Here is a 12,939-nt window from a genome sequence, read left to right on the forward strand (position 1 = left end):
CCTAGTCTACATTAGTCTGGAAGCTCAGCTGAAACCTATCCAGCAGGGAGACCCAACTGGTATTTAAAATACCAGTGGCAGAGCTTCCAGAAACACAGCAACACACAAGCCATCACAGTACAACAAACTGACAGACAAATGGTGGAAAACTACTTTGGTGGACTCAAATCTTCAACCTTTCAGTTAGCAATCTAGCAAGTTAACCATTTGCAGCACACAAATGCAACACTACACATAGTGTGGTGCTGAGTAAATCTGAAAACATCCCCCAAAATGGAACTTTAGAATAACAGACAGGGTTGTCGTTATTGTTGTTGGGTGATTTCAAAGCAGTATCGACACATGTTGTTGTTGTTAAGTGCCATCGAGTTGGTTCCAACCCATAGCTACCCTGTATAGGGTTTCTGAAGAACAGCTGGTGAGCCTGAACTATCAACATATAGGGACCTTATAAAGGGTTTCCAAGGCTGTAAATACTTATGGGAGCAGAAAACCTCATCTGTCTCCTGAGGACTGGCTGGTGAGTTTGAACTGCTGACCTTGTGTTTAGCTGTCTGGTGCTTATCCTACAAATATTTTTTCCTTTAAAACAAAAAGTTCAATCCCTTTATGCCAGATCCACAACAGCTTACATTACTCTCTCAGTCCTATGTACAGAACTACCAAACTATATTATTCGATATCCCTATGGATTTTATGATAGATGGCCAAGTTGGGTTTTTTTTTTGTTCTGTGGTGTGTTGTGTGTTTTTTTTTCTCATACAAATAAGTATCACCACAAGAGCAGTACATTTACTACAAAATCTCTATCCCTGAATTTACAACAGAAATGATCATCACTATGTATTTATAACAAGAAATTTCCATGATCAAACAGTCATCAAACATGAATTATGATTTGTCAGGTGTTTATGTTAATGAAAAAGTTTTAGATGCAAAAAACAATTTAGATACTGGCTATAGTAGAGAAAGCAGCCATTGTTGTGCTCTGGGCTAGGCACTGGGCTGCCAACCACAAGTTTGGTGGTTCAAACACACCAGCCAGACTGCTCCTATAAAGATTTAGTTTTGGAAACTCTATATAGGGTCACTACGAGTTGGAATGGATTCAGTGGCAGTGTGTTTGGTTTTTCATTTTATTAGGAACCTGGGTTGTGGAAGTAATTTTCAATTGGCCAACCTAAAGGATGGTGGTTTGAACCCACCGAGCAGCACCTCAGAAGAAAGGTTTGGTAATCTACTTCTGTAGAAGACTGCAGCAAAGGAAACCCAATAGGGCAATTCTACTTTGTAACACAAAGGGGCACCATGAGTTGAAAATAACTTGAAAACAACAGGTTTGGAGTTTCTTTTGGTTTTATAAATATATTACAGCTAACTATTTGACCAATTTAAACCTACTTAAATTTAAACATAAGCCTCACAACTCTATTTCTATGGATTAGAAATTACAAAATGAAAATACTGCCAAAATGACAATAGTAACCTAATTTTTCTCTGTCACCAAGAACCATGCAAAACAAGAATAATGCTGATTGATAACACTTGATGACATTGTTAAGGTGTTTAGAGAGTAAGAGAGCATGGTGACTCTGTAGGATTCATAAGAACTGGACTGCAAACCACAAGGTCAGCCAATGGAACCCACCAGTCTCCTCTCCATGAGAGAAAGATGAGGCTTTCTGCTCCTGCAAAGATTTACAGCCCCAGAAATCCTATACAGGGTTGCTATGAGTTGGAACCAGCTCAGTGGCACACAAAAACAGAGTAAACAAGATACAAAGGCTGGAGATTTATATGGGAAAAAAAATGAATGTGCCACAGTCGGAACTCTTTCAAGTAAACAGTGGATGATGCAAGATCTAGTAAAAGATTCTGTAAACTGTTAAAAAAAAAAAAAAAAAAAAAAAAAAAAACCAAACACATAACAAAGTGAAATATGTACGTATAAACAATGGAAAATATGTAAAGATAAGAAAATATTAGATCTATCGATATACTTTACTTAATTTTGCATGTATATAGTAAATTTGGCCTTTCCCAAAGACTTCTGGCTTTTCCCCTTAGATTCTAGATTAATCCATGTCATCATATCTGAGGTAAGATTACCTTTTGGGTGAGTTGGAGAGTGGAAGGGAAGAAAGGACATGGATGGTACGGGAAGTGTAACTGGTACTCGTAGGGTGAAGACTGACCACACAAGAAAGACCAACCATCTGATTTAGGGTGGAAGCTTTGGGTCACATAGTGTCAGAGCACTTGAAGGTTGAGCGTGCCTACATAAAAAAGCCCCAACAAAAAAACTCTAGATACCAAAGTCTGGGTGAGATTCCTGGTTAATAATACTCAGTTTATTCAGTGAAGTCTATGAATTCTTCTAGCAAATTATCAATTCGGAAGTTGATTTGGGAAGCCCCTAATCTTTTTGATGTTAAAAGTGAAGGTACTCATATGGAAAACTGTCTGTCTAATCGGAGTAAATATAACATTGTATACCATTTAATCTATCTAGGACATTATATTTAAAGAGTGTCTATAATTAAAAGAGTATTCTTTTTAGGAAACATATAGTTATGTCATGCTTTTTATTGACCATGATAAACTTTTATATAATTGTTAATATGATTGGGTTTTAGGTCTATCACTTTGCTATTCGCTTTCCATCTGTCCCATCTTTGGTGGTGGTGGTTATGTGCCGTGGAGTCGGTTCTGACTCATAGTGACCCTGTACAGGGTTTCCGAGGCTGTGAGTCTTTATGGGAGCAGAAGGCCTCATCTTTCTCCCACGGAACAGCTAGTAGTTATGAACTGCTGACCTTGTGGTTTACAGCTCGATTCGTAACCACTCTGCTACCAGAGCTCCTATGCTACAGAGTCCCATCTGTAGTTACTTCTATTTTTCTTTGCTTTGCTTTGTTCATCTTATTGAATATCCTATAGTATTTTATTTCAATTCCTACAAAGACTTTTTATATCTTTTTGTAATATTTTCTTTCCTATTGTTGTGGGGAAAAAAACGTGCTTCTTTAACACATTGGATTCTACAAAGAATTAATATTCTACTACTTCACAAAAATAAATATTTCATTTACCACCCTCCTTGTTTTTTCTAATGGTACCATATAATTAGCAACATATATTATAAATCTCCCAATATCTTTCAATATAAACAGACATATATATCTGTAAGAATGGCATGGGGGCATTGTGTGACCTCCCCTAACTTCACAAGGTGGGGAAAGGAGAATCAAACTTAATCAGTCCAAGTCTGGTTCCTATGAGGCAGAGGTCAGACATGCCTCTACCCTCTTTCCTTATTACCAGTTCTGATACCAACCATCCTGTCCCTTCCACAGAACTCTGCTTCTCTGCGGGGTTTGAAAATTCATTGTACTAGCCACACATACTCACAAACAATACTCACAACTGTAGTTTTTATTAGAGAAATTAGCAGGTTACAATTCAGTATCAGAAATGCTTAGGATAGTTATTCTGCTTAGGAGAGACTCTTCCCAGATGTGCCCTCAGGTACAGCTCTTCCTCTGGTCCTCAGCCTCTCAGCCTCTCAGCCTTGCAGTCCCTTGGCCTCTGCTCTGCTTAGGCAAGTGCTGACGATAAATACCCAAAGGGCACCTCACTCTGCAAGCCAGTCCCCTACCTGAATTAACTCAGCTTTATTTGTTAAGTGGCTTAGGAGGTCCGCAGCTGTCTTGTGCTCAGCTCTTGGTTCTGCTGCTGCCCCTCCTCTGCTGCATCTTTTAATCTCAGTTATACTGAAACAAATTCTATATTTTAACAAGACTTCCATATATCTGGAGTGGAACAACAAATTCTTAGCGGGTGGTCAAATCAGAATGGATTGGTTCAAAGCCCTGATCGATGAGGATGTAAAGAATTTAGAAAAAAAGAAAAAATAATTTAGTACCTTCATACACTGTTGGTGGGAGCATAAAATGGGCAGCCACTTTTAGAAAACAGTAAGGAAGCTCCTCAAATCATTAAGTAGAATTACTATATGATTTGCAATTCTACTCCAAGAAACATACACAAGAGAAATGACAACATGTCAATGTAAAAACTTGTACACAAATGTTCACAGCAGTAGAATTCTTAATAGTCCCAGACTGGAAGTAACCCAAATGCCTATCAGCTAGATGAATGGATAAAGAAAATACGGAATTATGTATACCATAATGTTATGCTTTGAGCTATGTGCCCCCAAAAGCTATGTTGAGGTTCTAAAGCCCAGTATCTATAAATGGTACCTTTTTACAAATTGAGTTTTAAAGATGTAATTAGTTAACAAGAGATCAAACTGTAGTAGGATGGATCCTAATCCAATATGACTGGTATCCTTATAAGAAGAGAATAAACAGACAGTGAGATAGAGACGGAAGACAGCTAATAGGAGTATGGCTATAAGCAAATAAAGATTGAAGTATTATTTCCTTAGAACTAATGCTACAATCTAGAATTGTCAGCAGAGGCAGAGACTGAAGCTAAGCTGATGTACATCAAGGAATACTTGGGGCTACTAAACGCTGGGAGAGACAAGAGAGGATCTTCCAGAATCTTTGAAGAGAAAACAGCTCTGCTGACATTGTGAACTTGGATTTCTAATCATCAAAGGAGCCCTGGTGGAGCTATGGGTTAAGTGTTTGTCTATTAACCAAAGGCTGGAGGCTTGAACCCACCATTCGTTCTATAATAGAAATAAGCAGCAATCTGCTTCTTTGAAGAGTCACAGCTTTGGAAACCCCATGGGGAAGTTCTACTCTGTCCTACAGGATAACTATACATTGGAATTGACCCAGCGGCAGTAAGACTGGTTTGGGTTTTCAATCCTCAATTTTGTGAGATAATAAATGTCTGTTATTTTAAGCGACCCAGTTTATGATATTTTATTACAGCAGTCCTAGGAAACAAAAACAAATGGAGTACTATTCATTCCACAGTAAAAAGAAGTATTATAGTAAGAGTCTTGATGTAGCACTGTGGGACAGCTAACCACAAGGTTGGTGGTTCAAACCCATCAGCCACTCCTTGGAAACTCTATACAGGGTTGCTATGAGTCAGAACCAACTTGACATCACTAAACAAAGACAACAACACAAGCTATAATATGAATGAACCTTGAAAATATTATGCTATATGAAAGAAGCCAGTCAACAAAAGGGCATATATTGCATGATTTAGGAAATACTGAGAATAATTGTTGTAGGATACACACTGGACTGCTAACTACAAGGTTCAAACCCACCAACCGCTTCTTGGAAACCTATACAGGGTCACTTTGAGTAGTAACCAGCTCAACAGCACTTAACAACACAGCCAACAAGAAGAAGGCTGGGAGAGAAAATGAGAAGTTACAGCTAAGGGAAGTAGACTTCTTTTGGGGGCAACAAAATTGATATATTTCAAACCACTGAATTTTATACTTTAAATTGTACAGTTAAGAATGCTATAGCTAAATTTTAAAAAAATAAAAACTAATACTTAGTGATATTTTCAAAATCCTTAGTAAACTTTCCTTGTGGTGCCAGATGACAGCCTTCTCAGCAAGGGACATATTATGACTCTGGAGTGCTGCTTAAAAAAACACGCATACACACAACAAATTTATTCTTTAAAGTAATCTTCCAATTGTTCAGCAGAAAACAACTTATTTCTGTAACATCCAAACAGTAAAATAGAAATCTTTGACCCATCTGACACAAAAGTTGAGTTACAGTCTTCTAACAACGTCAAAATTAAAGTTCTTCTATCAGTCAGTTTGTCTTCAGGATGTCATAGGCTGGTCACCACTATAAAAATTACCAGCGGTTATGGCTTTTAGATGATAAACTCTTAGAAGCAGAATCTTGGCTAAGAAAATAATTAGGTTTCAAGTGAGAAGACTTGGCTTTAATGCCTGCCGTGTAATAGGGGGCCTGGGGAAATGTTTGCGTTTTCTGAGTCTGGTTTTTGCTTTTGTTTTTTTAAATCAGCAAAATGAGAATAATACTTCATCTGTCTCTAAAAATTGTAGTTAGGATGAAATGATATTTCCTAACAGAATGTGAACATGTTCATCACTATAAAGTGAACTTTTAAATCTGGGAGATAGGGTATACAGTAAAAAATCAAATTTTAGGATCAGGGTCATAATAGGTGGATCTTATAAATTGGGGGAAAAAATGTAGAGTTGAATACAATTATTAAAAAGTCTCCAGTTGAAAACTGGAAGATTTCCTGAGGATTTTAGCCCTGAGGTACTCTTTCTGTTGTGAACCAAAACGATAAAAGATTGTCACACACACACAAAATTACTATCATTGAATAAAAGGAGCTCTGGTAGTGTAGTGGTTACGAATCGGGCTGCTAACCTCAGGGTCAGCAGTTCGAAACTACCAGCTGTTCCACGTGATAAAGATGAGTCTTTCTGCTCCCATAAAGATTTACAGCCTTGGAAACCCTGTACAGGGTCGCTATGAGTTGGAACCGACTCCACAGCACATAACCACCAAGAGCCACCACCACCACCCTTGAATACAGTGCTCCATTAAAAAACCATCTACCTGAGACCAAAAGGTCCATGGTTATTCTGAAGCAAAGATGAGAAGATAAGGGGGCAGAGAAACTAGAATACCAGAAACAGAAATGTAACTAGTGTTACTGAACAATTTGTGTAGCAATTGTCAATTGGAACCTAATTTGCTAGGGAAGCTTTCATGAAAATAAAAATAATAAAATATTATTCTTGTAAAGAAAATCAAAGGTTAGAAAGCTGAAGTGTAGAGAGTGGCAATAAAATCATAAAGGAAAAGGAAAAGGAAAAAAATGTTAAAATACCCAAACTTTAGGGAAATAGAGAACACCTTATTTTAAGATACACAGAAGTCTAAGTATCAGAAAGAAATTTTATATGTAATATTTAGACTCAATATTTTATTAGAACTTTTAAAAAATACTGCCACAAAAATGATGAATTATTACTGTTATATTTAGGAATAAGTTACAATTGCTGACCATTCCAGGTTTTAAGCTAAATGCCAAGATATTAATACTTCAATTCTTATTAGTCTATAGCCACATTCTTATTAGCCCAGAAGTCAGATGAAACAAACACACTGCTAATGCTGTTAAAACAATGGAAGACAATTACATAGAGACAATTCACCTTTAAAAAAAAGAAGACAAGCTTACTCACAAACATGTATGCATTTAAGTTGAGTTCATAGTGATCTGGTTTACCCCATCCTGCCCAAATGAGTTTCTGTATTTTCTTAATTATACACCAATTGCTGTCAAACTGATTCTAACTCATAGCAACCCTATATTGTTGTTTGTTAAGTACCACTGAGTCAGTTCTAACTCATAGCAACACTATATAGGGTTTTCTTAGGAGCAGCTAGTGAGCCTGAACCAGTGCCACAACAGGACTCCAAAGTAGAACTGCCTTATATGGTTTCCAAGCCTGTACTATTTGCTGGAAGGAGCTCTGGTAGCGTAGTGGTTACGAATCGGGCTGCGAACCTTAAGGTCAGCAGTTCGAAACTACCAGCCGCTCCGCGGGAAAAAGATGAGGCTTTCTACTCCCGTAAAGATTTACACCCTCGGAAACCCTGTACAGGGTCGCTATGGGTCGGACCCGACTCGATGGCACTTAACAACAACAACAACACTATTTGCTGGAGCAGAATCCCACATCATTCACTTGCAGACCAACTGGTAGATTTGAACTGCTGACCTTTCAGTTAGCAGCTACCGACTTAACCACTTCACCACCAGGTCTCTTTTCTTGTTCAGATACAGGGTGACAAAAAATTATGAAGTATTTTATAACTTCAATGCTTCAATCATCTCTTCAAAGGCAGCAAGCAGCTTGTTAATCTTCTACAGAAAGAGTTAGTGCTTTTAACAACTGTGTCCTCCCTTTAGTAGCCCTAGCAAATGCAGGCCCTTGCTCACGTCAATGAGTTTTCTGACATGATTTTAAATAAAACTAGTAGGTCATCCAAGTCCTATGGTCTATTGTGATGCTTTCAAACAAGTGTAATTCCCTAGATCCAATCAAATAAAACACTCTTTTTTCAGGTGTTAAGGATTAACTTCAAAACAGTTTAAAGCCCCGGGCAAGCAAGGATTTAAGTTTGCCTTATTCAATACTCTATCACCAGCAATGACATAGAGAGATTGTTCAATAGATACTTATAATAAATGACAGCAAGATAACAAATTAGAGAATATACGTAAATCTGTGGCATCATTTAAAATTTTCAGAAACAGTTATATTCGTCTGCTATTTTGAATCCTATAAAGTTAGATATAAAATTCAGAGTTCATAATATCTTTAAGTTCTAACAAAAGATTTGTTTGCTCATACAATATTCATTCACAATTTATTTAAATTACTTTAGAACCATTTTGATTCAAAATAAATAAAATAATGATCAAATCATATGTATAGGAGTGATAAATACTGGACTATGAACCATAAGGTCAGTGGTTTGAGCTGACCAGCTGCTCCATGGGAAAAAGATGAGGCTTTTTATACCTGCAAAGATATAGTCTCTGAAAACCTGTACAGGGTCTTTATGAATTGGAAACTACTTGATGACACAATACAATAACCTCCTTTATAAAACTAAAACAGTGTTAGGTGCTGTTGCATTGGTACAAACTCATACTGACCTTATGCACAACAGAATGAAACACTACTCAGTCCTGCATCAAATATGAGCCCATTACTGCTACCACTGTGCCAATCCATCTCGTTGAGGGTCTTCCTCTTTTTCATTGACCCTCCACATTACCATGCAGTCCTTCTTTAGGACTGATCTCTCTTGATAATATGTCTGAAGTATAAGAGACAAAGTCTGTCCATCATGTATACTAAGTAGCATTCTGGCCATACTTGTTCCACAACACAAATTTGTTTGTTCTTCTGGTAGTCTATTTGTTGTTGTTGTTGTTGTTAAGTATCATGGAGTCAGTTCAGACTCATAGTGACCCTGCACAGGGTTTCTGAAGCTGCAAATCTTTACGGGAGCAGAAAGCCTCATCTTTCTCCCATGGAGCAGCTGTAGTTTCGAACTGCCAACTTTGAGGTTAGCAGCCTGATTCATAACCACTATGCTACCAGAGCTCTATTCTATTACAACATCATAACTCAAATGCAACAACTCTTCTAAGGTCTGTCTTATTCATTGTCCAGCTTTCACATGCATGCGAAGCTTACTGAAATACCATGGTTTGAGTCAGTCTTACCTGAGTCCTCAAACTGACATCTTTGCTCTTGAACACTTTAAAGAGATCTTGTGTAGGTTTGCCTAATGCAATATATCTTGATTTCTTGGCTGCTGCTTTCACACTGTGGATAGTTGATCTGAGCAAACTGAAGTCCTTGACAACTTCAGTCTTTTCTCCATTTTATCCTGATGTTATTAGTCCAGTTGTGAGACTTTCTGTTTTCTTTACATTGAGGTAAAACCCTCACCTGATACTGTGGTCTTTGACCTTCATCAGTAAGTATTTTAAGTCCTCTTTGCTTTCAGCAAGCAAGGTTGTATCATGTGTACATTGCAGATTTTTAATGAGTCTTCCTCCAATCCTGATGTCACATTGTTCTTTATAAAATCCAGCTTCTCAAACTATTTGCTCAGCATCAGATTGAATAAGTATAATTAAAAAATACAACCCTGGCACACACCTTTTCTGTTAAACCATTCAGTATCCCCCTTGTTCTGTTTGAACTACTGCCTCTTTATGTTGTCCATTGCTTGTCATGATCCACGCAAACAAAAGCCTTTGTGTAGTCAATAAAGCACAGGTAAACATTTTTCTGGTATTCTTTGCTTTTAGCCAAGATCTATCTAACATCTGCAATGATATCGCTCATTGCGTGTCTCCATCTGAATCCAGCCTGAACTTCTGGCAGCTCCCTGCCAATGTAATGCTGCAGCTATTTTTGAATTATCTTTTGCAAAATTTTACTTGCATGGTATGTTAATGATATTTTCTGATGACTTGCATATTATGTTGAGTCACCTCTCTTTGGAATGGGCACAAATATGGATCACTTTCCATCAGTTGGCCAGGTAGCTGTTTTATAGATTACTTAATATACATGAGTGAGTGTCTCCAGTGCTGCCTCAATTTGTTGAAAACTTTCAATTTGTATTCTATCAGTTCCTGGAGCCTTGTTCTTTGCCAATGCCTTCTGTGCAACTTGGACTTCTTTTTTGATCATATGCTACCTTTCTTGATCATATGTTCCCTCTTAAAATGGTTGAACATAGACCATTTCTTTTTGGTATAATGACTGTATATTTCTTCCATCTTTTGATGCTTTCTGCATCATTCAATATTTTGCTCAAATAGAACCCTTCATTATTGCAAATTGAAGCTTGAATTCTTTTCTTCAGTTCTTTCAGCTTAAGAAATGCTGAGCAGCCTTCTTTTCATGCCAGTAGTGCTTCCGTAAACATGGTGCAAATTCCTAAAACCCGCCGGACTTTCTGTAAGAAGTGTGGCAAGCACCAACCCCACAAAGTGACATAGTACAAGAAGGGTAAAGATAGATTCTCTGTATGCCCAGGGAAAGCAGCATTATGACAGGAAGCAGAGTGGATATGGTGGGCAGCCTAAGCCAATTTTCTGGAAGAAGGCTAAAACTACAAAGAAGATTGTGTTGAGGCTTGAATGTGTTGAGCCAAACTGTAGATCTAAGAGGATGTTGGCTATTAAGAGATGCAAGCATTTTGAACTGGGAGGAGATAAGAAGAGAAAGGTCCAGGTGATCTAGTTCTAAGTGCCATCTTGTTTTATTATTAAAACAATAAAATCTTGATGTTGTATTAGAAAAAAAAAAAAATGCTATTCTTCCCTTTTGGTTGTCTAGGTCTTTAACACATTTCATCATACATAGTATTAGACTTCATCTTCTTGAGCTTCCCTTCGAAATTTTCTGTTAAGCGCTTTTATCTCCTTATGTCTGTCATTTGATTTGGCATCTCTATGCTGGAAAGCAAGTTTGAGAGTCTCTTCTGACATCCATTTTGGTCTTTTCCTTCTTTCTTGTCTTCTTAATGCCCTTTTGCTTTCTTCCTGTATGATGTTCTTGATGTCATCCCACAACTTTTCTAGCCTTTGGTCATTAGTGTCTAATACATCTAATCTCTTCTTGAGATGGTCTCTGTATTGAGGTGGGATATATTAAAGGTCATATTTTGGCTCTCATGGACTTGTTTTAACATTCTTTAGCTTCAGCCTAAACTTGCATATGAGCAATTGATGGTCTATTCCACAGTCTGTCCCCTCTTTTTTGTTTTTTGGCTGATGATATGGAGCTTTTCCATCATAGCTTTCCAGAGTTGTAGTTCACTTGATTTCTCTGTATTCCATCTGGTGAGGTTCATGTGTATAGTCATCTTTTATGTTGTTTAAAAAAGGTATTTGCAATGAAGAAGCCATTGTTCTTGCAAAATTCTATCATGTGATCTTTAGCTTAATTTCTATTACCAAAGCCATGTTTTCCAACTACTGATCCTTTCTCTTTGTTTCCAACCCTTGCAATCCAATCACCAGGAATTATCTATACATCTTAATTACATGTTTGGTCAATTTCAGACTGAAGATGTTGGTAGAATTCTTCAATTTCACATTCACTGATTTAAGTGATTGATGCATAAATCTGAATAACAGTATTACCTTCTTATAGGCTTATGGATATTATCCAATCACACACAGCATTGTACCTGAAGATACACTGTAAAATGTTCATTTTGATGATGAAGTTGACACCATTCCTCTTCAATCTGTCATCCCCGCATAGTAACTCGTGTGATTCTCAGATTCAAAAGATGCAATACCAGTCAATATCATCTCACTAATCCCTAGGATATTGAGCTTTCTGAATTCCATTTCATTTTTGGCAATTTCCCATTTTCCTAGATTCATACTTTGTACATTCCATGTTCTAATTATTAATGAATGTTGACAGCTGTTTCTCCTCATTTTGAGTTGTGCCCCATCATCAAATAAGGGTTAGCAAAAGGTTTACTCCATTCACATCATCACGGTCATCTCTAATTTGAGGTGTCAGCTTTTCCCCAGTCATATTTTGTGTGAATTCCAACCTGAAGAGTTCATTTTCCTGCACTATATCTGACAATGGAGTCCTGGTGTGGCGCTACAGTACATAGCACTAGATTGCCAGGTCAGTTTGAACCACAAGGTGGTTTAAACTCACCATCGCTCCTTGGAAACCTATACAGGGTCCCTGGGAGTCTGAACAAACTCGATAGCACTTAACAACAACAACAACAATATGTGACAATATTCTAATACTCTTCATCATGTTTCAGTACTCAGTATTCCGGTGCTGGCCGTGTTCCACTGCTATTGGTAAGGTTTTCAGTGACTAAATATTTGGAAGTAGCCCGTCTCTTCTTTTTCCTAGTGTGTCTATCTGGAAGTTCAGCTGAAACCTGTCCATCATGAGTGACTCTGCTGGTATTTTAAATACAGTGGCACAGCTTCCAGAATTACAACAACACGCAAGCCACCACAGTCTGACAAACTGACAGAAAATTGGTGGCCTATATTTCATTAGGCTGCATTATTTTCAGATTAAAATGTAGCTTCCAAAATACAAAAACGGTTAGCTATAGCTGCAGTTCATAAACAGGTTGCCAATCACTTACACAATGCAAGGACCCTATGTATATTTATTACTAAATTCATTTTCAAACAAATACTGCCAAAGATGATATACAGTGTGAGTTACCTAAATGCTGTAAATATCAATTTCTAATGACAGGTCCCTTGTCAATCATAAAAAATAGATTTCATTTTTTGTGTGTGCTTCCAATTTTGCTGAATGCCACTGATAAAATAGCTATAGTGATTCAGAATGCTGAGTTGTGTGTGTGTGTGTGTGTGTGTGTGTGTATAATA

At 37.4% G+C, this 12,939-nt stretch overlaps 1 protein-coding gene across 1 annotated transcript in view; it reads right to left on the minus strand.

Annotated features, from left to right (window-relative positions):
• The window catches only part of SLC2A13 (solute carrier family 2 (facilitated glucose transporter), member 13), a 536,393-nt gene that overhangs the window by 423,802 nt on the left and 99,652 nt on the right, over positions 1-12,939 (minus strand). The window lies entirely within an intron of this gene.

This window comes from Chrysochloris asiatica, unplaced genomic scaffold (genome assembly GCF_000296735.1).
Source record: "Chrysochloris asiatica unplaced genomic scaffold, ChrAsi1.0 scaffold00077, whole genome shotgun sequence".
NCBI lineage: Eukaryota > Metazoa > Chordata > Mammalia > Afrosoricida > Chrysochloridae > Chrysochloris > Chrysochloris asiatica.